Source organism: Cardiocondyla obscurior, linkage group LG03 (assembly GCF_019399895.1).
Source record: "Cardiocondyla obscurior isolate alpha-2009 linkage group LG03, Cobs3.1, whole genome shotgun sequence".
Lineage (NCBI taxonomy): Eukaryota > Metazoa > Arthropoda > Insecta > Hymenoptera > Formicidae > Cardiocondyla > Cardiocondyla obscurior.
Window position 1 is genome coordinate 8,322,054 of NC_091866.1, and position 27,894 is coordinate 8,349,947.

The 27,894-nt window shown below is 44.4% G+C and overlaps 1 long non-coding RNA gene across 1 annotated transcript in view; it reads right to left on the reverse strand.

Annotated features, from left to right (window-relative positions):
- Window positions 1–1,357: 1,357 nt before the first annotated feature.
- The window catches only part of LOC139101356 (uncharacterized), a 31,912-nt gene continuing 5,375 nt past the window's right edge, over window positions 1,358–27,894 (reverse strand). Inside the window, exon 3 of the long non-coding RNA XR_011545536.1 lies at window positions 1,358–1,728. This is a non-coding gene — a long non-coding RNA (uncharacterized lncRNA). The remainder of the gene's footprint in view (window positions 1,729–27,894) is intronic.

Here is a 27,894-nt window from a genome sequence, read left to right on the forward strand (position 1 = left end):
AAGAGGGGTTGGAAAGGCAGAGGGGAACGGACGAAAAACGCCGGGTCTGTATCACCCCGGAACCCTTCTCGACTTTTATCCGTAATCCCCTCGCGCATGCAAGCCCGACTACTGCGCATCCGGAAACGAGGGAGCCGGGGGGGGGGGAAACGGGGGGACGATTAGATCCTTTCCCGGCGATGACGGATGCATCTTCGGAATTGCTGATATTGGATACTTGCGGATGGACTCGTCAATGTCGTTCTAAGACAAGGGCGGAACGAGATATCCCACACTATTGTCGACCCTAAGATTCGTATCTGTCAAGTTGACGCAGGAAGGATTAACATCAGAAGCAACGGAAGTCCAAAAACACCGCGCAGGAAAAGCGAAGAAGGAAAAGAAAAATTGAATTATAATCGTCACGATTGCGGAATATTTATTGCAATCACGTTACGCTACTATTTACACATTTCAACGGTAAATTTGTAAAAAAAAAAAGAAATAAAAGAGCATTTAATTTCAAGCGGAAATCGCCGATGATTTTATTATCCATAAATCGCGGAATAATATATTGAGTTAAGCAAAATAATAATAGATTGAGTGTATGTTCGCAGCGAGTACACAATCGTTTCACGTTATTGTACCTCCCACGCTCACTTTCCGTTTTTTTTTTTTTTTTTCCCTTCTTTCAGTTATCTTTGCGCTTATTCGAAACAGTCGCTACGGAGGAAAAAGTAAATTAGTCTAAACGATAATCGTCGTAAAATACTCCATATGGTAAGATATGTAATTTTCATCGATTATTTCTGATAACCCTTTTCAATTTTTTACTAAATTACCACTTGTAGAAAGAAATCCATTCTATTCTAATAATTTATAATTATTTAATGTTAATTCGACAATTTATTAATATTTATAAAATTCTTATATGTATACGTATTTAATTAAATTCTACTACTGTTACTCTTTCGCGTTACGACTCTATCATCTCCCTTCGTTCTTCTAATTAAAGAGACACTAAAGATTATCCTTGCTGACATAACTTTGAAATCTGATTCGATGAATAAACATTTTCCAGCATCCCGATCTTAAAAATCATCTTTTTCTCGAAGCCGCATAGAGAGTCCGACGTCTAAGATTTTAAAGATATCAAAAACTTTGGCGTAACAGCAACGATTCCTGAATACGTGACGTGATTAAAGAACACGTCCGCGAAGCTGGGATTACAATCTGCGCGCAGTAGTATTTGAGCGTTCGCGCGATTATCACGCGTTCGTTGCGCGCCGCAGCAGTCCCGGTTACCGCGGGATCTCGCCGCGAAGGCAAAGGGGTTCTCGCCGGCGCTGTTTTATAATGCATCGCGTTTCCGCGGCGAAAAGTTTCCGCTGGAAACCCACTGCCACCGCCGCGTACCGAGCATCGCAGCGCAACTTTCGCGAAAACGCCCGTCCGTGCGGTAAAATTTATGCCCGGTCTCGTTACGATGTTGCTCAAACGCGCGCGGTTCCTCGTAATTGTGCGTTTGGCGGCGAAAATGGAGAAGCGGAAGTTACGCCGCGGCGAAATACCGTCGCGATAGAGACTCGCGGAAATTTTCGTGGCACTGATATTTCCGCCACTGCGCTAATTGTTAATTATCCTCATCTCGACGCCGCTTTTGAATCCCCCGATCCAAAAAGATACATGCAAAGTGCTTACCTTTTTTTTCGTTATTGATCCCTGCTTTTCTCCACTCGCAAGTCTTGGCTGAAACAAAAAAAAAAAAATATCGTTATTCTGGAAAAATTAATCGCACTGATTGCGAGAAAATATGCGTCGCTTTTAAATGCGTTAATGTCAGGAAAAGATGATAAACTGGTAAGGCAAACTTAACCGCGTAGAAAATTATATAGATATTAAAGAGTTGGCTGATGTTTCGTAAAATATTTAAAGTTAAAATGATTAATACTTCTTCACGCGCCCGTGTTACACGGACGTATAATATTTGCGCTTATTAGCCGACGGTATTAAATCTGGAAGAAAAAAAAAAAATAATAACTGATAGAATACGTATGTAACGTTGAAAATTGATAGATCGGCTGTTGTCTGCGAGTATCTCAAAGACGGATAAGTTCCTATACTGGGATATGGAAATTAAATCGGGATTTCTCCCAGACGGACTGTATTATATCGCGCCGTGTACATCACTATCAGATTTAATTTTATACGTGCCAGTACGTTACAAGCCCGGGCTAAGAGAAAAATCTCGCTCTCGCGTTCTCGACGCCTCAATTATCGTTAGCGCGAGCGCGACGTCCGGTAATGCAAGTTACGTTATCATACCTTATTACACGAATGTAGCATAATGCATTACCGCGTCCGTTAACGTTCCGCGCCTCTCTCACCGTCGTTTCCTCTCCGTATACAGATGGAACAAAGTGCGTAAGGTGAAGGCAAAAACGTCGAGTTATCGCTCGCGTATGTAAGACGATATTCGCAGCCCGCGATAAAAAACACCCGTTCGTTATGCGGGTTTCCATAAATGAAAGTGTTAATTTAGAAGGTGCACTAATTAGAGGAGAAACAAGAGAACTCTTTTCGAAAAAGATCACGTAAATTATTTAATCGCGTTAGAAAGTAGCGAGTCGCGGTTTTTTTTCTTTTTTTTTTTTTTTTTTTTTTCATTATAACGCATCGAAAACGAGTTGGCTTAAAAAGCTACCGAGGATTGTCGTTTTTTTTTCCTCAGATTTAAATGTGATCCGGTGAGATAACGATTTGTAATACTAAATCCCGCGCAGGTATTTCAGCCCAAAAACTTGTCCCTGTAATCGTTTCGCTTCCCCTTATATCACGGCACTCTTAACCGAGTCACGGTGAGCCACATAGTATTCTTTTTATTACGCGCCGACCAGGCACCAGCGAAATCATCGTGCCGCGAGAAGTATCGTCGTAAAATAATTTCCAAAGAAGGGGTGCGCGTAACCAGGAAAGATTTAGATCCACGGGGAACAAAGCGGATATCTTAAACTCGGAAAAACTCAATTCTTCGATATCTCTCAACGGTATCTTTTGTCGGCGATTTCGCCGTGACGCGTCGCGGACGCGTTTGTATCGAAATTATTTATCGTTCGCGATCTTTCTTCAAGTTACGTCCAAGAATATTTTTGCCCTCTCCTCCGATCGGCGTTATATATTATATCCCCGACGCGCGAGAGTGACACGAGAAGAAAACGGTGCTACGTTATTTTCTACGGAGAAAAGTCGCGTAAGAGCCGGGAGGATCCTCCGACTTCCAGTAAAGAAAAAAAAAAAAAAAAAAAAAAGAGAGAGGCTAGGATGGGCAGACGAATAAAGGGGAACAATGAGGAAAGAGGGGTCCGTGTTCTATCCGGGGCAGAGTCTTTCTCCTTCGGAGCTCTCACGACCAGGCAGGACTACTCCAGTTTCGAGGTTATCCCTAGATAGGGAAAAAATGTCTCGGCCACGGCAGCTGGGTAAAATCGTATCTTCGCCGTCCGCGCGTCCCTCTGCCCTCCTCTTCCCGGATGAGAAGGGATCGTCCTCGTTGTCGGAGAGTATTGGCCGCCACGAGCAAAAACCTTGGAGCCGCATGTACGTGAGAGCACGTGTGTATAGCGTGCACAGTTCCCTTCGTCTCTACGTATCAGGGAGAACGAGAAAGAGGGTTGGGGTGGTAGAGAGAAGAGAGAAAGCAAGAGAAAGGTGGAACCGGTGGATGGAAGTGAAGAGAGAGGAGATCCGGAGTGAAAGAGAGACTCATAGGGAGCCGCCCGGGATGGGCGGGGAGGAGGGGGAGAGGAGGAAAGCGAGCGATAGGACGGAGAGGAGGAGGAGAAGGTGGAGGAGGAGAAGGCAACAGAGGAGAATCGGAGGGAGATGGGAAGCTCTGTGAGACTCGTTCCAGCGCACACAAGCCATCCTATATTACGGAGTCTCTCACCCTCTATCCTGCCGCACCCTTTCCCCCGCACCGCCGTCCCCCGAGCCCTCGAGATGAAACCCAACTTCTCTCTGCTACCTCGACTCACACTCCTCGCCACCCTTCAGCCTCTCGCTCGCCCCCTCGCCCCATTTCAACCGCCCCCGCTCGCCTGCACCGTGCCCTTCCGCCCTCCCCCCCTTCCAGCCCGTCACTCTTCGCTATACCCTATGTAGGAGAGTAAGGGAGTCCTTTGGGGTTGAATCGAGGGAGCGGTGAGGGGACACGTCGGCGAAGAGGTAGAAGGACACGGCCGAGAGAGGAACGTATCCGCGAAGCGTTGTGTGTATCGCCGTTACTATGTGCCCGTCGTTACGTGAATATGTATGCGCGTATATATGTGTGAAGAGGTGAACGCCGCTGCTGGGCGATATTAATTTCTCTGCGAGGGCTTTCGTCCACCTCTAACTTCCTACACCGCTCGTGACTGTATGGAACGTCCCCCGCGAACCAACCCCCTTACAGCCCACCCGTCGCGCGCCCCCGCAAGAGAACCGAGTCCGAGTTGTGACTTTCGGCGGTCATTTCAAACCACCCGCCCTCCCGTTTCTATCCTTCCTTTGCTCGTCCACCGTTCCTTTCACATTTGTCCGAGCCTCGTCCGCCGTGGGCGTACCCTATGTCCTTTGCAAAGTATATCTTGCGCCTAGGTTAAAGCTATCTAGAGCTCACGAACAATAATGGTGCCAATTAAAATTAATTTTATTGATAATATATCTTTTATCCTCGTCATATATTTACTTTTCGATTAACTCTTCATTTACTGATCACAAGCAAATGTGCCTGTCAAACAATATTAATCGTCTAATTTTCTTTGTTTCACCTATGCGTCTTTTTTGGTATTTAAAATTATACGTGGTAAACTTTCGAACGTTAGGGAGAGAGAGAGAGTAAAAAAAAAGAGAACAAATCTGTTTGCATAAAGCGCAAAAAGTAAACTCGCGTAATATCGCGCGTCTAATTCCGATACGCACACAAATAATATTAGATTGTTTTATCTGCAGTGTGAAATATTCAAGTTCCGCTTTTTTTTTTTTTTTTTTTTGTTCTTTTACAGGAAATCCATTCTTGCACATGTAGCTGCGACTTTTCATCGTTCAACCGTTCAACGCGTGAGTAAATATGTCTTCTCTCAGCAACTGCGGGATTTTGTGATATTACAACATATATATTGTACAACTCGTTCGAATAATGGAGCTGTTATATTTGTGAAAAAGTCGCAGGCCGAAAGGAACCGAGCCCCCTATCGCACTACGCCAGAATACCACGCATGTTGTTGAAACACGCGTGTCTTTTGTCGCAAAAAGATTATTTACATTTGCACATATTATTTTGTGCAAAATAATATAAAAATTGTAATATAGTAATACGAGAATATTACTAAAAAATATTCCTGCAAAGACACGGAGGAATAACGTCCTTATTTATTATTATACGTCGAATGAAATATATTACAGCAACGCATTCGTTCTTTGTGCAAATTTATCATTATCAAAGAAATTAGGATCTGCTTTTGTATTTTCCGAAAGAGTTACGTCGATGGTTCTTTTTTTCCTCCGCGCCGTAAAAAAAAAAAAAGCGAGATTTTAACGGGATCCCGGGTATTAATCATATTTCTCTTTCCTCGTTTAGGATCACGCATGTTATTGCCTCGCCATCGAACGGCGCCACAAAGGATTGCAAAGTTGCGACCGGCGATGCTGCGGCTCGGTGCAACGATACTTGCACGCGCTGCCTTTTATTTCATAGATCGCTAGTTACGGCCCGCGGCATTTGTGTAAATTTAATTAAACAAACAGAGTTACGCGCTTACGGGTACGTTTTGCAAACAGAAACCTCCGGGAATCGTATCCTCACCTCGGTAACCGGAGGCTAACTATAGGATGAGGTCAATCTTGCAATGCGCCCCGAAATAGAGCCAGATCGATTGAAACAGATTTGAATATGAACTGTGTTAACGCCGATTGCCATGAAAATAGAATGTTAACGGTATGCATGTGATTAATGGATTCGGATCTACCGGCGATAGTAGCCGCATGGATGTGACTTTTCCCCGACCCCGAGGTCGATAATATCGCCGTAAGGATATTTCTTTAATTCAAAGCGAGAGATAATACGCGATGCGCGCCAGCGATGAACAGGTACATATCGGAATATATCCGAAACATATCTGTGACACTGAACTGCATCTTTTCGCGTGCAGCGATGGAAATTTTATTTCTGTAGTTATTTCGGTGGAATTTGCAGTTGACGATAATAAATAGTAAGCACACTAATCAAATATTCGACGGGAATGCGAGGCATCAGGGAAAATCTGCAGCCCGTTCGCATATCTATTACTTTGATCGCTCTCCGCCACACAGATGTGTTCCAGTAAATATAACTTTTGACACGGGACCGGATATTTGTTTCGCCCTCCACTTAAATGATATATTCATCGCGTGCGTCCGGCGGCGACGTGAAAAATACCACCAAAAACAGATCAACCGGATTTAGACCTTTTATATACCTCGGCGCGGCAGGGCAAACCGGAGCGCGCTTTAAAGTTGCACGCCGCACTTAACGTAAATCAATCCGCCGTCAATCCAGCGCGCGAATCCGCGGTAACGGAGGAAATTAAATTATTCTTCTATTTAATATGAGCGAGTGCATTCGTCGCTCCGGCGCGAATAACGATTTTCCCTAAAGCAGAGGTGGTACGGAAAGGAACGGCGTCGCACTCGTCGCCGTCATCGTCATCTTTGTCCTCGCGAAACGGCAGACCGGCGAGAAATTGAATTATATTAATTTTAATTATTGATCGACGTGAAAACTTTTTTCCGGAAGCTACTGTAAGTTTGTAATTATTATTACTTTTAATAAATGAAAAAAAAAAGAAGTATTAATTCTCAAAAAATTTTTTTAATCTGTAAAAATATTACGTTTTAAATAATATTGTTCTGCTTTATGAAAGTGGCGATGTTAACGCGTGTTTTAAAAATCATTGATTATCACGCGCCGTTCGACGGGACGTGATATATTGCGATTTGTCGACGCGCCGATTAGTCGGTTTTACGATGCTCTCTGTATACTCTATTCTCTACCGAACTACCATTTATCAAGTCGTCCTGATTTCGTCCGTCGGGTCACAACATGGGGCATTAGAAGCAATTGGCAGTTCACGGTGACGGATCAAGTAAATCTCCGTCGACTGGAGACCTTTTCCAGCGATGTCGTCCTTGTCGTCCGAGTGTCCATTGCTCGGCTTACGTGGTCGAACTCGGTCGTAGTTTCGAGGCTGATTTAATCTTCAAACAATCCGCATCACGACGTGGTTTCGGGTCTATCGGTTTGTTTGTCTAGCCACGGTTGTTTGCACCCTTCGCTACCTCTCCCCTGCATCCGTTTTCTCCTGTGTGCCGACAACTATTCGACTCCCTTTCTCCTTCTCGCCCTCGCGCGTCGCTCTCCTCCGGTTGCTTTCCTCCCCTCTGCTTCTCAGTCGCTTCACGAAGCACATGCCTACAGCAACTTAGGAGTCGCCAGTGAGTCTGGACCCTAACAAGAAACTTACCCTTCCGCCCAAGCGCCCCTCCGCGCAGCGCTCGAACGTTGTTCCACTGTTCCTACTGAGGGGAGGAAAAGGTGGAGGAGGTTGATAGTAACAGGGTATGGAGAATCCTGCGCGCGCGAGAGAGAGAAAGAAAGAGAGAGAGAGAGAGAGCGAAAGCGGAGGGACGCGCGAAGGGTACGCGTTAGTTGGATGAAAGCCGGGATGCGAGATTCGGTCTACGAAGGGTGGAGATCGGAATTGTGGGGGACTCGGTGGTGTCCAGGGTGGCAGCCACGATGGCATTACCTAAGGGTCTGCCTTGAGAGGAAGACGGAGGAAAATAGAAACGCGAAAGAGAGGCAGAGACGGAGCGAAAGAAAGAGATGCCAACAAAAAGAGACGCTGACGGAAAGAGAGAAGGTGCGAAAGAGAGAAATGGTCAGGTTAGAAGGAGATATTCTTTGCAAAAAGACACTAGAGGACAAAGGGGTATAAGACCAACCGGACAGACGACTCTGGTTCGGAACGAACAAAGGAAACGTTTAATCCCAACGTGTTACTTGGAAGAAACCACCGCTTGGTCATCTAGCATTGTGCTTGGCTGATCTCATTGTTCTTGCTTCTTACATTCTCGAAATTAGTCATGTAACGGCGCGAAGTTTCGGAACGATATCGGTCAAAAACTAGAAACGCTGCGCACGAAAGCGAAGCTGTAAAATTCTACACGCGCAAGTTTCGATACGTTCTCTTTTAATCGATTTATAAAATTAATTACATAAGAGCAAATCGCTAATAAATGATTACATGTCACACCGTCGTCGGATATTTTCTACATCAACGGAAAATCATCAGAGGGGATACGCATAATGCCTCGATACGCAATTCATTTGAATAAAAATTCAGATAAATTTGAACTTTCGTTAATCGAATTAAATACGAAATACATTTTTTTATAATAATATGTACGTACGAATCATTTGAGAGAAGGAGAACGTGAAAGAGAGAAAGATTAAACTATTAATTTTCTTATCGTTACAATTCATATCATTATACATATATCTTTTCTTTTATATTACCGGTTATTTCATTAAAATATTTAGTGTAAATTATGTACGAGTGGTAAAATATTACTCCTTTTACCTATGAATGTTTTCTCACTGATTCATTATTGACTCATTATTGGTCATTAATTGAATTACTGATATCAATGTGTATAAACTAAACTTTATGATAAAATGTTTATTATCGTTAAAATATTACAAACGACGATTTTATTAAAAAAGGATGGGTATAAAATTTATTTAAAAAAAAAAAAAAAAAAAAAAAAAACAATACTAGTTTATAAAAACGAAGAGAACTCGCAATAATTGGATTTTATTTTCTAGAAAGCCTGGTGGGACCAGCTTATTGAAAAATATCGATTCTTATTGTACCATTTTCAAACACGCGTATTTTCTTTACATTATTCTAAAGCACGGATTGCCTTTTTAAAAAAAATCTCATTGAACATTTTTCGATTTTTTTACAAAAACGACCGTGACCAATAACAATTAAATTTTTCTTTTTATCTTAAATATGAACTCGAGATTCAGAATAAAAAAAATGTTTTATATATGACTATCAAACTATAATTCTAATGCGGCAATTTTAATTCTTATTATCCGTACGACTTCATAAAAGCGTCATAAATTTTATTGATTTCTAGAACGGCGACAAAAATCATGGCCAAAGCCTCTATTTCCATTTCTCTCTCTCTCTTTCTCTCTTTCTCTCTCAGAAAGATAACTGTCCACCTTCATCTAGCGGCGGTGTGACACTTCCCTTCGTCGATGCTCCTACCCCTTCGTGGAAGACTGGAAGGTTTTTTGCCTCGGGCGATTCGAAGGAATGGTCAGGGAGAAAAGGCAAGAGGGACGAGGAAAAGGAGGGGGAGAAGGAGAAGAGAACAGGAACCCAACCTAAGAGACTCGATCCGAGAAGAGAGCGCGGCAAAGGCTAGCGGAGAGAATAAGGGTAGCCCGAGGGATCGGTGGGGTGGCAGGAGATGAAATGGGAGTAAAGATACGAAAGGAGGACTCAGCTAGGATCCACGGGGACCACCTAAGGTATAAAGGACGACGTTCGGTCTTTCCACCCCTATATTTGTCCCCTCCGCGTATCTCCCCGCCGTTCTATATATACGTATACGTCGATGTGCAGGTTCACATATATATATGTACATATACACATGTACTCTACTCCTAGATCTATATAAGCTTCACATACTATACAGAGATAAACTTATATATTATATGTACGTGCGTGTCGATGTGTACCCACACACACATATATATAATATACAGGTGCACAAACGCATATATACGTATACGCATATCACAAACACGTGTATTGCATTGTATTAAATCCGTTAACGTACAGCGGCTTATCGCTACGGGAGACGGAAAATTTTCCACGAAGGGCACTCGTAAAATTTCCCATTTCCCTCACGCGCAACGCAAAGTCGGCACTATAAAACTTACACTTGGAACTACAATTTTCGCCGTTTCTTTTGGGCGCCGCGTTTGAACGAGGCCTTAATTACCTTCCGCTCTTTGAACATTCGCATTTCTTATATTCGATGTTCGTCCGTGCATGACTTTGTGCGGTATAAAACGCCATGATAAATCAAGTAGTTGCAGCTTGGTGCCTGTTTCGCCAGAACTTGGCGAAAAAGTCGTAGCACGAAGAATAACTAGTTGAAAAAGACGCGAGAGAAGCGAGAGGAATAGAAAAAAAAAAGATTAAAAAAAAAAAAAAATAAAAAAGAAACTAGAAGTACTGGCAAGGACCAAGAAACGCAAACGGGAAGGTGGGGGGGGGAGGGAGGGAAGCCTCTGACGATGGAGACGAAGAAGAGCCGCACCGAGAACATATCCCTGCTTGAGAAGTTCTCCACGCCACTTTCCGCTTCTATTGTGATTTATGCGCGCGATGAGGGTGGCTATAACATGGGTTTTAGACCAACGATCCCCCCCTGCCCTCCTTCCTCCCTTTCTTCTGTAACTCGGGGGATGGACCGCGCGATCGCCTTCAACGAGATCACAAAGAATTCCTCGAGTCGGCGGTCCATACCAAGCAGGACGTTGCATGAAGGATCTCGCGCGGGGGTGAGGGGGGAGGGAAGACGCGCTCGGTTTCTTGACTTTAGAGTGACAAGACGCTAGTAAGTAAAACGCTACTCGATCGATTCCGTAATTTTACTCTCTCATTTGCCGACTATAATTATCGTAATTATTGTACATACAATACGCAGCATATTTTTTGAAACTTTAATGAGATTGTCGTCATTTTTATAAATAATTATTAAATAAATATAATTTTTTGCAATCGCATTTTTTAATTTTTTGACTTTAGAGCCTCGCGAAAATTTCATTTATTATTCGTTCGTAAATATTAATCGATCAGCACGGCTGTTTTTCTCGTTGTCGGTTACGGGTATCGCGGAACAAGCGTAATCGTGATAGCGAAGGTAAACGGAAAAATCGATTGTTCCTTCGGTGGGACGGCACCGCAAACCCTGAACTCGGCCAGCAGTTGCTCAGCTATGGATCGAAAGTCCGTTCGATCGCTCGGTCGCTCGGTCCGTCATTCGCACGGCCTAGACTCCTACGGCCTGCGAGGGCTTGAGGTGAATGTTCTTTGCTCATCGGCTCAGTGCCGCCGGCAAGTACGTATACGGCTGGACATTATTTAATAATGCATTACTACGTGCATTAACGCGCGCGATACAGCGGCCGTATGTAGCCGCCTTGGCACATCCTCGTGTTCATCCACTAGCGCGCGCTATCCACACGTGTGGTTCACGTTTGCGTGCACGCGTACGTGCAATAGCATGCCTGCCTACGGCGAGGGCGCCTCCTATATCCCCATACACCTTTCAACGTAGTGACGAGCAAAAGCGGGGTAGCTATGGGGAACCAACCCTGTTGTTCCCCCCGTGTCCCCTCGTCGTCGTCCGCTGCACTCGCTCTCCCGTACCCTTTTCCTTTCGCTCTCTTTCTCCCTCCCCCTTTTTGTCTCTTCGCCTCTCTGTCTTTTTCCCGTTCGCGTTTCTCTTCTGTCGCGCGGTGTGCCGCTTCACGTACATACATTCGCGCATACATACGCAGACGCACCCCCACACATCGATGTCCGACACACGCATACGGTACGCGTTTCTAGTGGGCTGTATATTTCAGGACTGCGGGCATAGTTACAGTGCACCGTGCAATATGCACGTTGTGGAGGGTGCAGACTGTAGCGTTCGAAGCCTCCGAGTGCAACGTGCTAGGGCACAGGGAGAGAAGGACAGAAAGAGAGAGAGAGAGAGACGGTGGATACAGAGAGGATGGCCGCTGTGAGGAGGGGAGAGAATGGGTTTAGAGCGAGGTGCAGTGGACAGCGTGGTGGACTAACTGGGACTCGTGTTACGGGGCCGCACATCGGCGAACTTAGCGTACCTATATGCCTGCCAACAGAGAAACCCGACGTGGTGCAAGAGCGACTGGAGAGACAAGGACGAGGCGAACGAAATAGAACTGTGAAGATGAGAGAGAGAGAGAGAAAAGGGGAGGAAGCCGAGAGGAGAGTAAGGGTAGACAAAGGTCGCACGCACACATAGGGAGAACGGGAACGGCGGGAGGGGGGAGTACACTCTAACCAAAATGTTAATTATTTAACTAGCAGGTAGCTCGGCTAACGAGTCGACTATACGAACCAGAGTGTGGTGCGTCCGCACGGATCACACACTCGGAAACGGCGCCGGCGGAGCTTTGGCCGCATCCAATTACCGGCACCAGAAAAGAAGCAGGTCTAAAAAAAATTAAAAAAAAAAAAAAAAAGAGAGAGAGAGAGAAAGAGAGAGAAAAAGAGAATTGCTTAGAACCTGCTAAAATGATATTTTTGCTACATTTTGTCCTGTTCTTTCGTGTTCAAATTTCGGTAAAAGAAAACTCGGAAAAACTGTTCGTTGAACATAAAAGTAATAATCCTAGCGCATATCTGAATTTAGCACATCATTACGAACGCACAGCTATTCGCGTTGTTGTTTGCTCAGCCTAGATACTTAAAACAAAATTTAATTATACGCATAAATCGCGTAGTATACAAGCGCTTGACACTCAAAAGACAATTATGCAAATTCAAAAAATTGGCTTACTGTCGGTAAAAAGAAAAAAAAAAAAAAAAAGGAAGAGAAGGAAAGAGAAACAAATGTATATACGCTGCCTTTCAATTTACCGGGATCAGGGAGGGTCGGCGATGCGATTATTTATTGGCGTGTTAACGGACGGTAAGCCACACGGCCGACACTTCAATCGCGGTCTTTGTCATAAAAAAATCACACGATAACATGTATATCAACTCACGATGCTGTGGATAAATAATACGATAACATAATTGTCTCGTTCAGCGATGCTGCCCCGTGGCACTCTTCAGCCTGCCACCCAGAACCCCTCTTCCTATCCCGTTCTTCCGTGTGCCTGACTGCCGCCACTGCCAGCTTGTGAAGCGTTACTGTGACTAGAGAGAAAGCGAGAGTGGGAGGCAATGAAGGACAGAGAAGAAAGAGAGAAAGAGGGAGGGAGGGAGGGCAGCTATCCCCTTGAGCGAAAATGGGGTAAATCGAGATAAGGGCCGTGAAATTAGTGCGTGGACGATTTTATTAGAGCGTCGGCGTGTAATGAAGATTTTATGAGCGTCGCTCAATTATTGGTTATTTAACATCTCCGCGCTCCTCCTCCTCCTTCTACTTCTCATCTCTCTGTCTCTCTCTCTCTTTTTCTTTATAAAGGGGGTGGAAAGCAAAAATGACAGAATCAAGAGGGCGAGTCAAACCCATCTTCGTACTGGATTTATAATTGTTTTACAGCATAGGGACGAGAGGGGCGAAAAAGAGAGAAAGAGAGAGAAAATGTATCCCTCAACACTTGTCGATAGAATCTCTTTTGATAGCGTTGAATGCCTAATTACTACGAGGCACGCGGTCGCCGTTCATCAGATAACGTCAATCGATCCTTATGAAAATTATACAGATAAAACAAAACGTATACTTAGGCATCCTACTGATCCTTTGTTTCGAATGCTAGATCTATTTATGTTACTGACTTTTTTATGGAAATTAAAAAAATTATAAACTTATTCTAATATGTAAAAAAAATATTTCTGTAATGGGTCAGCTCTTGAAAAACAAAGTTTAACGAATCTTTTATCAAACGCAATATTAAATAAAACTATTATGTATTTATGTTTCGTAAAAAATATGCCCGACGTGAAGGATTCAAATAAAATTTTAATAAATTAATAAAAACAGGTGGAGATAAATGTAACGACGTTACGTATAATTATAGTATTCTAATAAGATTAATGAGAGAACATGTTTTATTATATTTATTAATATAAATATTTCTACGTTAACTTTGGACGTTATATTTGGAAATACACGACAAGAAATATTATTGACACAGAAAAATATGTTCTTAAATTTCAAAGATTCTTGTGTAAGACAGAAGATATTGCAATTTACTGTCTTTAAAGTAAGACACCGTCTTAAATGGAGTTGTAATATTTTCTAACCCCCCGAGGGTTAATACTCTGTCAGGCGGCGGAAAGTTCTTGTGAGAAGTTCCGGATTCTTAAAGATCTGACCGCGAGTATCGACTACGCGACCTAACTGAATCACCGATGCTATCGGCTACGCTCTTTGGTCATTCGATCTCATCTCACCGCCCGATGTCCTTGAAAGTAGCCAAATAGAAGTTGACTTGCGAGTAAAATATTGTATAGAGGATAAAAAAAAGAGAGAACAAGAGATTTATGATATTATAAGCTATCGTCAAACTTGAATGCGATTATTTAATCAATTTCTCTCTTACTTTTCATTTTTTTTTTTTCTTTTCTTCTATACACATGTATATTGAATATATATATATATATTAATTTGTGTTCTCCAACGCGCACAATCTTCTAACAATTTTTATAGTACCAGGGATAGTACGGGAAATGAACATGGAGGTATTTGAGGTAAGCCGAACAGAGAAAGAGCTACAATCGCGATATGCGTGTACATGTAAGTGTGTGCGTAATACACACATCATATACATACAAATATACTTGCATCCCTCCAGTACCGGAAACATCTCTCGAGCTCAACCAACGCTATGGTAGCCGACCAACATGGCGAACGCAGCGGTGCTCATATTTTCCGGACGGGTCGCTTTGTCACCGCTACTGCCACCGCGAATGCTCGACCCCGCGAACTTTATCGGCCGTATGCAACGGTTAGAGCGGAAGCTAGATGCATATGCATGCCCGCCACCGCTGTTGTATTCCGGTGTTAAAGGTCCGTCCGAAGAACAACATGTCACAGTTACCAAAAGATCGACGCGGAGGGTCATGTCCTGCCCGACGCCGCTTACTTTTCCGTTCTCCAAGCGTTATCCAGCATCAAATTCGACGTACGGGGATAAAAACCGAGGCATTTTTTATTTATAAAAGCAGATGAAACAATGTTCGTTAAGTAAAAACATCTTCAAAGACTCCGAAGGTGCTCTTTGTTATACGTTTCTCGTTATGTCTGTTAAAAATGGAACGCGCAGAAGAAACGCCGGTATATATCGATTTTGTATGCAACAGATATATTAATTATAATCTTATTTTGTGTCACATGAGCGTATTAGCTACCGCGAGCTCTCCCAGCGGGTCCATTCTCCCTCGCGCGCCAACAATCCGATTAAGATCGAAAAGTTGAATTGCGATGACCCAATTCGCGCGACAAAGCGCGTGAGCGCGCTCTTTTTAATCCGGCCGAGAGCGGCCGACGACATTGCGAAGATATTTTGTGTATATATGAAACGCGTGCGGCAATGTACGTCCTTTCGTACGAAACGAGAGAGCTGGCTAATGTGTACCGCACACGCTATACGTGGGTGTGACAGCGCGGTTATAATAACATACGGCCCTTTGTAGTACAATATATGTCTTCGAGTACTTAATAATGAAGAAATTAATATTAAAAAAAAGAGCCTAATGCGCGCAACGAGGCGTTTCGTAGGCAAACTGACGGCGCACCCTACTCAAATTATTTCAATAACAAGTAGATCCGAAAATTATCAAAAATATCTAAATAATTAAATTAATTTTTAAGCGATATTAATATAATGTACGTAAAGTAATAACTGGATTTTTCAGAAAGTCTCAACACCTAAAGAAATAATTTCTTTCTCGAGAGAAAAAGATAGAGAAAGAAAAAAAGGAAATTTTAGATTAATATCGAATATCGAATGTACAATAAAAACGACGTTTGATAATTACATATATTTAATTGAAAAAAAAACACGTGTGCTTTATTCTCCGGAAAGTAAAAATACTTTGCATATACAAAAGACGCCAAAGACGCGAATTTCTAATAGAGAGTTAATAGAAGTACCTGCGACCGTATGCTGCTGCAAAAGCACTCGACATATCCACGCACACGCACGTGCGTGTGTACGCATGCATTTCGACGTAGCAACGTGCAAGATTGGTAGGTGCGTCGTAGGATGGGTGAAGGGGTATTTGGGACTTGCAGACTTGAAGATAGGTACTTTCCGCCTCCGGTGGAAACTGACGGCAAAGGGAGAGCTTTGCGAGAAGAAATTGTCGGCGGAAGGTACCCGGGCTACACGAAGATAGCGATGGCTACGAACCTTTCGGGCAGATATCATTAAATTTCCGGAGCCCGTCCTAGTTCGCCGTTCTACCTTCGTCCTAGCGTATCCTGGTCCATTCAGCTGCGTCACGACCGACGTCATATCGATCGCCAACGTGACGATCTATTTCTGCAGCGGTCGGATAGAATTGCAGAATTTCAAAGTAATAAAATGCTAGAGCGCATAAATATTTTTTCGCTTTGTTTTTCGTGACTTACTGCTATACTGCTTAAGCAGTAATTTTAGAAACTATTTCGAGCGAGCAAACGTTAAATCGAAAATCGGTGCTATTTTTTTATTTTTTTATTTTTTTTAATTTTGTTCTTCCCGACTCATATAAATTATTTCGTCAGATATTAATATAAATTTTAGTCAATAAAATTGTACTATATTGGAAATAGTATTGTCTGTACAATTGACACGATCAAAAATCGCGGTTGTTTCAACTTGTTATACATCGTAATTGCTTTTCCACCCTAAACAATATGTCCTAGTAAATTAAGAACATCTTATTTCGAAGGATCTTCTTGGGCAACGGGGCTTCTTCGAAAAGGCTCGTCTCTTGTACGCGTTTGGAATAGGGTCTTACCTCTCGCCTAAGACGGGAACCAGGATAAACGGGAACAGGGAGGGTCTCTCATTCGAGTTGCAGAGTCGTTCCCTGCGAAGGTGGAGCAAAGGAGAAGCTTTCGCCTTCGACCCCAACCGAGGCAAAGGGGCGAGAGGCGCGGGGGCGGGGGAGAGGAAGCGGGGAACTGAGGGATCCGGAGGGTTGAGAGAACGAGCAACCCTCAGGATTCGACCTGGACCGACGACGACCCTTCTGCGAAATATCCTCTGGACTGAGGCTGTCTGCAGCCATACATAGTTTCCTCGTTGGTGTAAAGACGCGCACACGCGCGCGCGCGCGCCCACATACATGCACACGCAAAGGTTGAGTACACAATCTACACTCACGAACATTACATACGTTACCGTGGCTGCCTCTGCTGCCACTGTAACTCCGTATACCTGTGCGCACGCACACATATACAAGCGCGTTCTCGCGCGTGATGAAACTACCGTACGTGTGCGGCCGTGTAAAGTTGGCGAAATCGTTTGTTCCATTCTTTGTGTACGTAGGAGTGTACCCCGGCGGCTTTGTGTACGCGCATAATAGTCCTCTACGATTCGTTTATTACGGGGAGATACACTGCGCACCTCCTTCATATAGACGCATCAGCCAGATTTTTCTTTCGCGCTACGCTCAAAGAATTTTACGCTCGCGTCGCAAGTCAATAGGTACTCTGTGGATTTTCGCGACAAACACGTTGGATTTTCCGCATACAATTATCAAGTTTTGATAGATATACGTTTAACGCTTTAGTGCTTGTACACTATTTCTGAAAATTATTAATTTCGAATATCAAACAGTGAACATTTGCCCCAAGCCATTTATCTCTTATAAATTGATAATAATTTTCGCATAAAATCGATATAGATTTATATATTGAATTCTTCTATGCAGTTTATCATTCTCCAAATGTATTTTTATTAAAGATTTTAAAGAAAAAATAGATTTTCTAATTTATATCACTCTTACAAAGAAATTGCAATACCGTGTTTAATAGACCAAATAACAACACAAGCTTTAAGATAGTCAGACGTATCGATCTCCAATATCTTGCGCTAAATAGGTATTTGACATTGCAGCGTTAGATTAATTGTTAATTAATTGTTTATTAATTAATTGCTAATTCCTTTTAGGCAATAGTAATGTTAAAAGATTATTGAAACTTCGCAGCTATTCTGCGCGGAATTAACGAACTGAAATTTACTGTGATACCGTATGAACAAAATGCGAATTTTGCCGTACAATTTAAAAATATCGCCCTGATTGTGTGCGAATTAATTGTTTCGACGACAAAGGGATACAAAACAAAACGTCAGCTTATTAATGAGCCGCTCGAACACGCAGACAAAGCGTGGAAGGAAATAAATGGACTAATCGTTCGAACATTTGCCCGATTATATAAAGAATCGTATTCCTGTGTAGTACAGTCTGCTTGCATCTATGTAGAGTATCTATAAGTCAACGATACAATAATCGACTCCCAAGTTTCGAACTGCGAGAAGTTCAACGTTAAACACGAAATCAAAGTGACGATATCTTGCAGAAAGCAACTCTACCTCCGAAATACGAATAAGATTATTATTTTCATATACAAATATTTCTTTTATTTTTTAATTAAAATTTAAAAATTATAAATTTAAAAGGAGAAAGTTATTTTATATAAATAACAATGAAATATATGTATAGGTTAATAATAGCGCTTTAAAAAAAAAAAGTATCTCTTTTTTTTCAAGCACGGAATTATTTTTTTATTTTTGGCAAATATTATTTATAAAATATTAGTGTGCACTGACATTATGACTGTATATATATATATGTATAATATGTACGATGGGTTAAATAAATTCTTTTTTATATTTAAAAGGATATAACTTGAACTTTATCTTTGAGTGAAAAAAATCTGTGTCGATTAACGGTAATAATTGCTAAGGTTGCATAATCAGAAACGCGTGAAAGACTTAATCGCCGCAAACGAAATTACCTTACGAACGGAATGCAGACACGACAAACGACGAAAGAGGCACTAACCATCGAAATAAACGCCACTTGGGAACGCCGGGTGAGTTATATCACAGTGTAGCGTTGTGTCTGCATACGGTCGGACTTGTTTCTCGGCTAAAGGATACAGAATGAGAGGAAAGGGGAACAACCGCGCGCGACGCGAGACCGTTACGGAGGATGTACTCGCTAAAATATTCGCGAACTAACTTTCCGTGCTCACGGTGGACAGGTATCCATCCGCTTTATATATATGCGAGTCGTTGCGGCAGGGGAGAAAGAGGACGTGAACCGATGGAGATCTACTGAAAACAAGAGAAAGGACAGTTCGCGGTTACAATCGTAACTTCAATTATTTTGTCAGTTATGTATTTTACGTACGTATCGCGCGAGAAGCGAGAGAACGTCAACGGCAGAAGGAAGGTCGAGAACGAGGAACGAAAAGGAGATAGGACGGCGGGAAAGGCGGTAGGGGGGGGGAGTGGAATGGGGAATGTGAAGTGGGCGGAAGGTGGGTGTGCGGGAGAGCGAAGCAGCAAGACACTCTTCCCTCTGAAAGGTGGAAGGCATTTCAGCCCGAGAGCACGTTGGCTCAGCTGTGTTTTCTGTTCGGGGGTGGTTGCGGCGTAGCAGGCAGGGCTGGTGCGCGCCGAAGGGATGGGTCGAAAGGGGGACACAGAGTGTGGGTGGTTGGTAGTAGCATAGTTGGAAGAGAGACAGAGAGAGAGTGAGAGAGAGAGAGAAAGTGGGTGGTAAATGGGGTGGCTGGCTGGCAGGCAAGCAGGCGGGAGGACAAGCAGGCAAGCAGGCAGGCAGGCAGGCAGGTAGGTAGGCAGGTAGGCAGGCAGGCAGGCAGGCAAGCAAGCAAGCAGGCAGGCAGGCAGGCAGGCAGGCAGGCTGGCAAGCACGCAAGGGTACGTCGAGCTACTGCTAGAGGGTGGCGGGTAGATGGGTGGCTAGAGAGCGAGTGGGCGAGGAAGCGGTAAAAGGGTGCGGAGGGAGAGGGAGTCGGGTGGCGGGTTGCTGGGCTGCTTTGAACTAAGCCGGGCTGGAGGTGGAGTACACTCGGTGGTTGGTGAAGGGCAAAAGGGGACAGGAGAGGCTGGATGGTTGGCTGGCACGGGGGCAGAAGGGTGGCCAGGGACTGCGGGCGAAGGGGAGTAGAGAGAAGGGGGTGAGAAGGGTGAGTAGGGTGGTTGAACATCGGGGTCCGCTCGTGGTGTGGGACGGCAAAGGTAGGGTGGATATGGGGTGGTAGTCCTGGGCACCGCAGCCAACCTAACTACAACGTGGCTACTATCCACTGTTCTAAATAATTCCGTGGTACGATTGCTGCGGGCTTCGGTTGCCTCCACCTGCCCGGTAAATCCGAGATCCACATACCCGCGCGAGGGTTCAAGGGGACGGTGAAGGGTAAAACGGGGGAGAAAGAGGATAGAAAGAAAATATAAAAACGCGCGCGCAGAAGAGAGCCGCAAAACTCCGACGACGGCAGAGTTACATCCGCGCGCGCGAAACGGTTTTTAACTATTGGGATCTACGGAGTTCGCGTGGATTACTCGGCAGTAGAGGGAAGCGGTAACGGCGCCGCGGTGGCATGAAGCGGGCGTCGGGGGTGTGTACTTTGCATCAGCGGGCACGTGAGAAGAATGATGAGAGAGTTTATGCGAGGCTTAATCTTTTTAATGTCGAAACTTCGGGCTTGTCATAAGACGTCTTGAAATTATTAAAGAAACTTGATATTAGAACTTTTTACACGGCGACAGAAAAATTAATATACATTGATATATTTGATTTTAAGAATAGAGAAAAACTTCCATTCAAAACGACGACCGAACGTAAGCTAAGAAATTACTCCACGTAAATTAATATTCTACAGCTGTGAAGTATGCAAGATAAAATTATAAGCAAATCTGTTAATGATTTCTGTTAATAATGCAAAGGTAATAAAATTAATATTAAATCTGCAAGAAGATATTAATAATTATTATTAATATTAAAATATTAAATTAAAATTAATTTTAATTGAAAATTTTAATAAAATAATTTGAATTATTATCAAAAATTATCTGTAAGAAAGAGAAAGACCGAGAGATATCACACAACATTAATTTACATTAAAGAAATGTAATAAAAATAAGAAATATTTTCGAATCAAAATATTCTGGCTTTTTAATTAATAGTTCGATGCTAAAGCTTTTATTAATGGGCGATTGTTAATTCCAATTAACCACAAGATTAAGCATACACTTAGCGGAGAGAACGTCAATCGTCGCGTGTGTATTGTGTCTCGCGTCCTCAATTATCCTCTAAAACTTACATGCGTAGGAACGCGTGTGGCCGGCCAGAGCGCTGAAGCGAACATATGCGAGACTACTCACCGTCCCCTTCGCGCCAGCCCCCCGGGGGCCGTCTATTCCGCACGTACTTACGCAACTGGTACCCGATACCGGTGTGCATGTCTCGGAGAATACCTGTCTCCGTAAAGCGAGTATTCCGTGTACATGTCCCTACCTGCTAGCAGAGCCCCGCCTTGCGAGCCACCCCCTCGCAAGGGTGTAAGACAGAGAGCGAGAGAGAGTTTACACCGTCCTTTCTCTTCCTCTTTACCTCTCCCCCGCTCCCTCACTCTTGCCCTATCTCTTCAAGTATGTGTACACACGCGTGCGAAATCGCACCGACCCTCATCGTGCGTGTGTCAGAGGGGACCGTGAGAGAGAGAGAAAGCGAACTAGCGAACGGTTGAGAGAACAGAGGAGTCGAAGAGAGAAAGAGAGAGGAGAGGCGGGGGAGAGAGGTACAATATTCTCTATGTATTAGCTACATATCCGGCACATAGGGTAGCCCCGAGTACATGGAGGTGATGTTTGTAAGGTGTAATACATAGGTGCGACGTACATAGAAGTGCGCGCGCGCGTGCAATTCACCTACACATTTATACTCGTACACACGTTTACGCGCGTCTACACGTACACGGACACACCAAGCCACGCAGATACATTCGCAGACGTCGTCCCTGTGCGGAGCGTTCTGCGGGGGTGGTTGAACGGGAAGAGCGCGGCGCGGGCGGGTGCGGTGGTCGAGGTAGCGAGGAATGAGAGAGGATGGGCAGAGGGTCCCAACGCGGCTGACACACAAATAACCGAGCCACCTCTTCTCTCTGACTCACCCTCTTTCTCCCCCGTCGCAACCGTCCCCCGGAGTCTCCATCCACCCACTCGCCCACCCTCTCCCGCACTAGTAACCAGCCAGCCCGTCGGCCACCCGAACACCCACCCCCAACGCTTGTCCACCCTTACCCATACCCTCGTAACCGACCCATCGCCACCCACCGGCCGACCAACCGACCGACCGCCCGGAGCCACCCTTAACCAGCGTTAGGTACAGCTGAATTACGCACTCCGATGCGAATGCGGAACCAACAGGCAAACGCGCGCCAGCAAGCGAGTGTAGAGAATTATGGGAAAATGAGCCGAAATTTTCTGCTGCTTTCCACTGCGGTGAGCTACCTGCGTCCAGTGAATTCCGTCCGACGTTCGCGAGACAGTGTTCGAGGCAGAAAAATTATAAAAAAGTAAAAAAAAAACGGTGAAAAACTGACAATGAGCGCGGTGAAATTAATAAAAAAACTCATTAATTTCTTTTTTTTTTTCTATCAATAGCGATTAAACGAGAAATGGATGATCTCGCCTGCTGTAAATTCTGCTAGATGCCAGCGGTACGAATGTGACGGCCGATCGCCGTGATCCACGGTGATATGAGTAAGGGAGATGCTTACAAAGAGAGATGGAAAACGCGTGACGAGGGGAGAAAGTTCGCGCGTTTCGATTTCCTGTACGCAGAGGGAAAAGTCGGACATACGTGAATGGTACGAGAACCGACCGTTGATATTAGTATAATGGAAGACAACACCGGACTTGCAAGTTTAATCAGGACTTTCCCAATTTTAGAAAGCAGCCGCGTGAATGTAAATTATAGATCTTTAGCCGGTAAATCGTAAAAAAAAAAATTACATGAACAAGTATGAAGATTATACGAAATATACATATTTTTATCATAAATTGTACACTTGTGCATTTTCACACATTATATATGTATATATATATTTTTTTTTTATATGTTTAAAATATATTAAATTATAAGAAGCGAATTATTTTGACGTATATTTATTACACCTTATTTCTATTTCGTCCTATCCGTGACTTGTGTGATTAACACAGCGTGACGTCGGCTTAATAACGGTATTCGATAGCTAATACGCGTTTGTTAGAAATACGTTTAAATACCTATCTGTTTGGGAATACGTCGAGTTGTATAAAAAAAAATCGTCGGGTAAAGGTGGCATGATAAATACGTCGAACGCGCGATTTCAAGAAAAGTGACTTAATGTAAAGTAGACTGTGTCACGCCGATGCATTCGCTAAATAAATTGTCCAGTGCTTTCGCCACTAAGCTCATAATTATTTTAATTTGTATATAATTGTAACAACATCCTAAAAATTTTTTTTTTTTTTAATACAAACATTGCAAAAAATAATAATATTAATTTTTCAAATAGAATTTGCTTGCATTTGTTAATTTGTATTGTTGACATAAAATAATCGTCAAAGTTGTGCAAATTAGAAAGTTGCAACGAGCAATAAATGTCGATCAAATATTTGTATGGAAAAATAGACCTCCGGGTTCGCCGGGAGATGAGAATACGACTGAGGGAGAAAATGTGTGATGCTCTTCGCGCACTCCGTATATTCAATCTCCACTTGCAGGCGCGAAGCAACTGTACATTAGAGTCTTACGTAATTAAGTTTTCCCTTAGGTTAATTGAGGTTTTCGTTTGTGTACTAGAATATCTTAACTGCTCGCGATTTAGAAATCACTCGGCAGATACGCGGATTATTTTCCGCGTAAAAGAATCGAAAAATATTGTCATTCAATTTTTTTTTACTACTATTTTTACTATTACGCAATATAAAGTGGGACAAAGCGAGAGCATGGCAAAACATTTCTGGCCACGGTATCGCAGGGATTGTTATCGCAAAAAGCTACGAGCGACAACACACTAAACAACCACACGTATACGGGACTCGCGTGCGCACCGCATACGCGCGACATACGTAAATAGTTATCAGCACCTTTTGTGAAAACAAGCCTAATGCATCCGCGCGATACGAAGTAACGGCGCGCGGGCCGTCGATACGAGTACTCGCGACATCGACTGTGATCTTTTGCTCTTTGACAGAAGAGTCATTTCGCTTTCTATGCTCCGACTCGGCCTTCCGGCTCGTGTCGGCTTTACATCTATCGCGCGACTCGAGCTTTTTTTTTTTTTTATCAAGACTTCGCCGTCGATTTGGGAAGCGAACGAGACACAGAAGGAAAGCAAGAAAAGGAGAGACGGAGAATCGCACGATATCACGCACCAGGTACTCCTCTTCTCTATGAAATCAGCCTCGCATCGCGGAAATACACCCACCGTCACCCCATCCCCGGGCCAGCCATCCAAACCACCCACCGGAGCCCGGGGGACACAGTCGGAGGGGTGAAGAGGGCGAGAGGTGCGGGTGACATGGCCGGGTAGCGGAAAGAGGGGGAGCGAGGGTGGATTCCGCATGGATTTCGCACGTTTCAATGGAACAAGGCACGCTGATGTCAACCTACCTGCGTTGGTTGGGTTCAACGCACCTCTAAAGCAACCACACCTCTACCCACCCTTGCGGAACGTTCACCACCTTCCCCTCTATTTTACCCTCTCGACCCACCTCCGACCTACGCCACCCTCTCCCCCTCGTCGTTCCCCATCGTTCCCCCCTTCGCCCCGTTTCCCCGCACTCTCACCGACCTCCATCCCGAACCCTCTAACCACTCTACCGGTCGACCCTATCTACGTACGTAGCCGCGCTCGCTCGTACATACGCTCCCTATATGTGCCCCATGTACCTCGTTTACATACATCTGGTACATAGACGAGGTATGGTATCAAAATGGACGCAACCTACGCCAGTGGGCACGGCGTTAGATACGGACGCACGCACGCATACGCGTCCACGCACGCACACACGCTAACACGCAGCGGTGCTCGCACGGTGTACGACAAACCGCATTCACATACATGTACGCGCGGTTATAGCACTACGTTATAATAGTAGGAACTATCGCGGGAAACGTAACCGCGCGCGTGTATACGGGGATGCGTGTGACGCCACGCATCTCCTCTTCGTGGCGCCCCGTGTCTTCGCTCGTTCGCTCGTTCGTTCGCTCGCTCGCTCGCTCGCTCGCTCGCTCGCTCGCTCTCAACACGCTCGCGTGTCTTATGTACGCGCTCACGTCGTCATTGTCGTCGTTCCCGTCGTCACCGTCTCGTCTTTGCACGGGCACGATACACACGCCGGACACCGAGATACGTGTACACGCGGGTCGCGTATCGCCTCGGCTGATTGTGGACGCCTGTGCGGAATTGGGCCTCGGCTCTGCACGAGAACACGACTACGCGCCGATAATCACAGGTAGCGATTCATCGCCGTGGACTCTGCCCCCTCGTTCGTCCTCTGTTCGAGACACGGGACGCCCTAAAGGGACTTTGAGATATGGTCACGGTTAGTTGAACAGCCAATACAGGCTGAGCGCAGAGCTGCGGATACCGGTCTATATCGCTCGTCAAACACATTCCTCTATACGTGCCGTAGCGCTCATTAACTTCTATCGCTGCTAAAGACGAGAAACTAATTTTTATTTTACTATAGATCCGCATTGAACGACAGTGCGTTCAAAAGAAAACGATGACGTGCAAATTTACGAGATCGCTGATATTATAAATATAACAGAATGATAATTGATCATGGTTACGAATCGAATAAAAATAATTAAAACATGTGCAACAATTGTATGCAAAAGTAAAAGGCTCGTGCGAAAACGCATTTTATACATTCTTATAATTATTAAGTGTTTCATAAAAAAAAAAAAATGTACATATATACATATATTTCAATTATTATATTAACGTTGGACAATTAAATCAGAATTTATAACAAAAAATACAATACTTAATACGGCGTTTGTTTCTATATTCGTCGTACTATCGAAAAATGAATTTATTATAGCCGTACCGACTTCAATCTTTGTATGAATTATGCAGAAATTTTTCGAAGCTGAAATAACTTTCGTGTCTAAAATAACTTTCATTGAGTCTCGCGCGCAGGTGACTTGCTGAAAAAATATTTGGCGCTCCTCTTCGCGACGTAATAACGTTACGGCCGGCGAGTAGACGCCTCGTAATCGTAACCTTTCGGATTACTCTGCCACCCCCGGTGAATACATAATTTGTTCTGTAATCGCGATCGCGGGATCCTCTCTCGGAACGCTCGCGACGCATTGCAGTAGCTCGCGGGCGCTGCAGCCCCGTGCAACGCGAGACCCTCGAATTTTTAGTCCGCGCAAACATTAAATATTCGCAGTCGCGGCCCGGTCCGGTCAACGCCATACCATGCCGTGCCGTTGTGCGGATTTATTTGGGAATATTCGCGCGGGCGGATCGTGCCGCGTCGCGCGGCTCTTCTCTCTCGCCGAGGCGTGTGCGTGCGTACGTGGATGCACGGATGCATGAATACGTCTGCGCGGGCGCGCGCGGGCACGGCCGCAGATACTGCACAATGTTATTTAAAATTTCGACCATTCATATTTCACCGACGCGACCGTCGGTACAGGTCGCGCAAATATTGACGGTCGCCGAGCGTGTATCGGGCCAAGCCGGCGCGCACGGATACTTTCGTAAATATTTAAAGGACCCACCCGGGTGGGTAATTAATCGGCTCTCAATGGAGCGTTAAAACAATCGCGGGATCGGCACCGGCGAAAGGGAGCAAGCGAGAAACCCTCTTCGCGCTTACGGAGGACAAAAGCGCAGCGCGGACAACGCGCCCGGCTGGGAATGACGAAATTTTCGGAAGAGTCGTTTCAATCAGAAACCTAATATTCTTTTCCAATTTCGAGCCAATCGATCCGGCGGTCTGCTGGAAATTCCCTTTGCTCCCGGTCTCCATCCCGCACACGCATTCCCATACATACGATAAACCGATACAGCGCCGGCCCGCTTTCTCTCCCCCACGTGAGACCGCACACATTCCAATGTAAAACGTAACTAATTACCAATACCGTTATTGTATGAGTAACAACCGTGCGCTGTCGCCCATCTCCCGTATCTCTTGCATTTTACATTTCGAATGAAAGAAGAAGCGACCGACCGGATTACCGCGGAGTCGACTTTCTTACGTTACACCAGGGGTAAAAAAAAAAGAATAAAAAAAAAAAAAAAAACTGATAGAGTTCAATTTCGATTCGAATATGTAACGCTGATGCCGAGAGATTGTAATTTCATGTGAATTTGAATACCGCTCTGCAACGTGGCATTGTGCAGAATAATCGATTACAGGAGGCGGCGTGTAGTCGCGCGTGCATATCGCGAAAAACAGTGCAAATCCAATATTTTATTATTCCGTAAATTTAATGATTACATCGCGAATGGATTTTTAACATTCGAATTTAATTAAGTTGGGCATTTAACGCGGCTACTTTACCCGCGTGGAGTGATTAACCGGTGGTTGGAAAAGGCTTGGCTTCTACTATCGGAAGTAATTAAATTACCCTACATTGGAATTCGTAATGCTTAATTAAAAGTTGTAAAAAAATCTTGATAGTGCGGGGAAAAAAGGGGGTGGGAGGGAGGGTATTAACGCGGAAGATTCGCGAGGTTCGAAAATGATCGACGATTCGTCCTACTTTTATCACGACTCGTTCTAGATCTCGCCATTTCGACGACACCTTTGCTAGGTGAGTCGATCTAACTTCCTTCTCTCAGCAGCAAGGTTCCGTTAATCTAGAATCCGTGGGGTAAAACGGCGATGCGCGGGGGAAGAGGCAGGTGGTGGACCGGACGGGTGGAGGGAAGGTTGACGGAGGGGCAGACAGAACGACGAGGGAACTGGAAGGACCAAAAGAGACTACGAGGGTAGGACCGAGAAGATGGCCGAGGGAGAAAGAGCGGGCAAAGTGGAAAAGGGACGAACGGCTGCGGAATGGGATGAGAGAC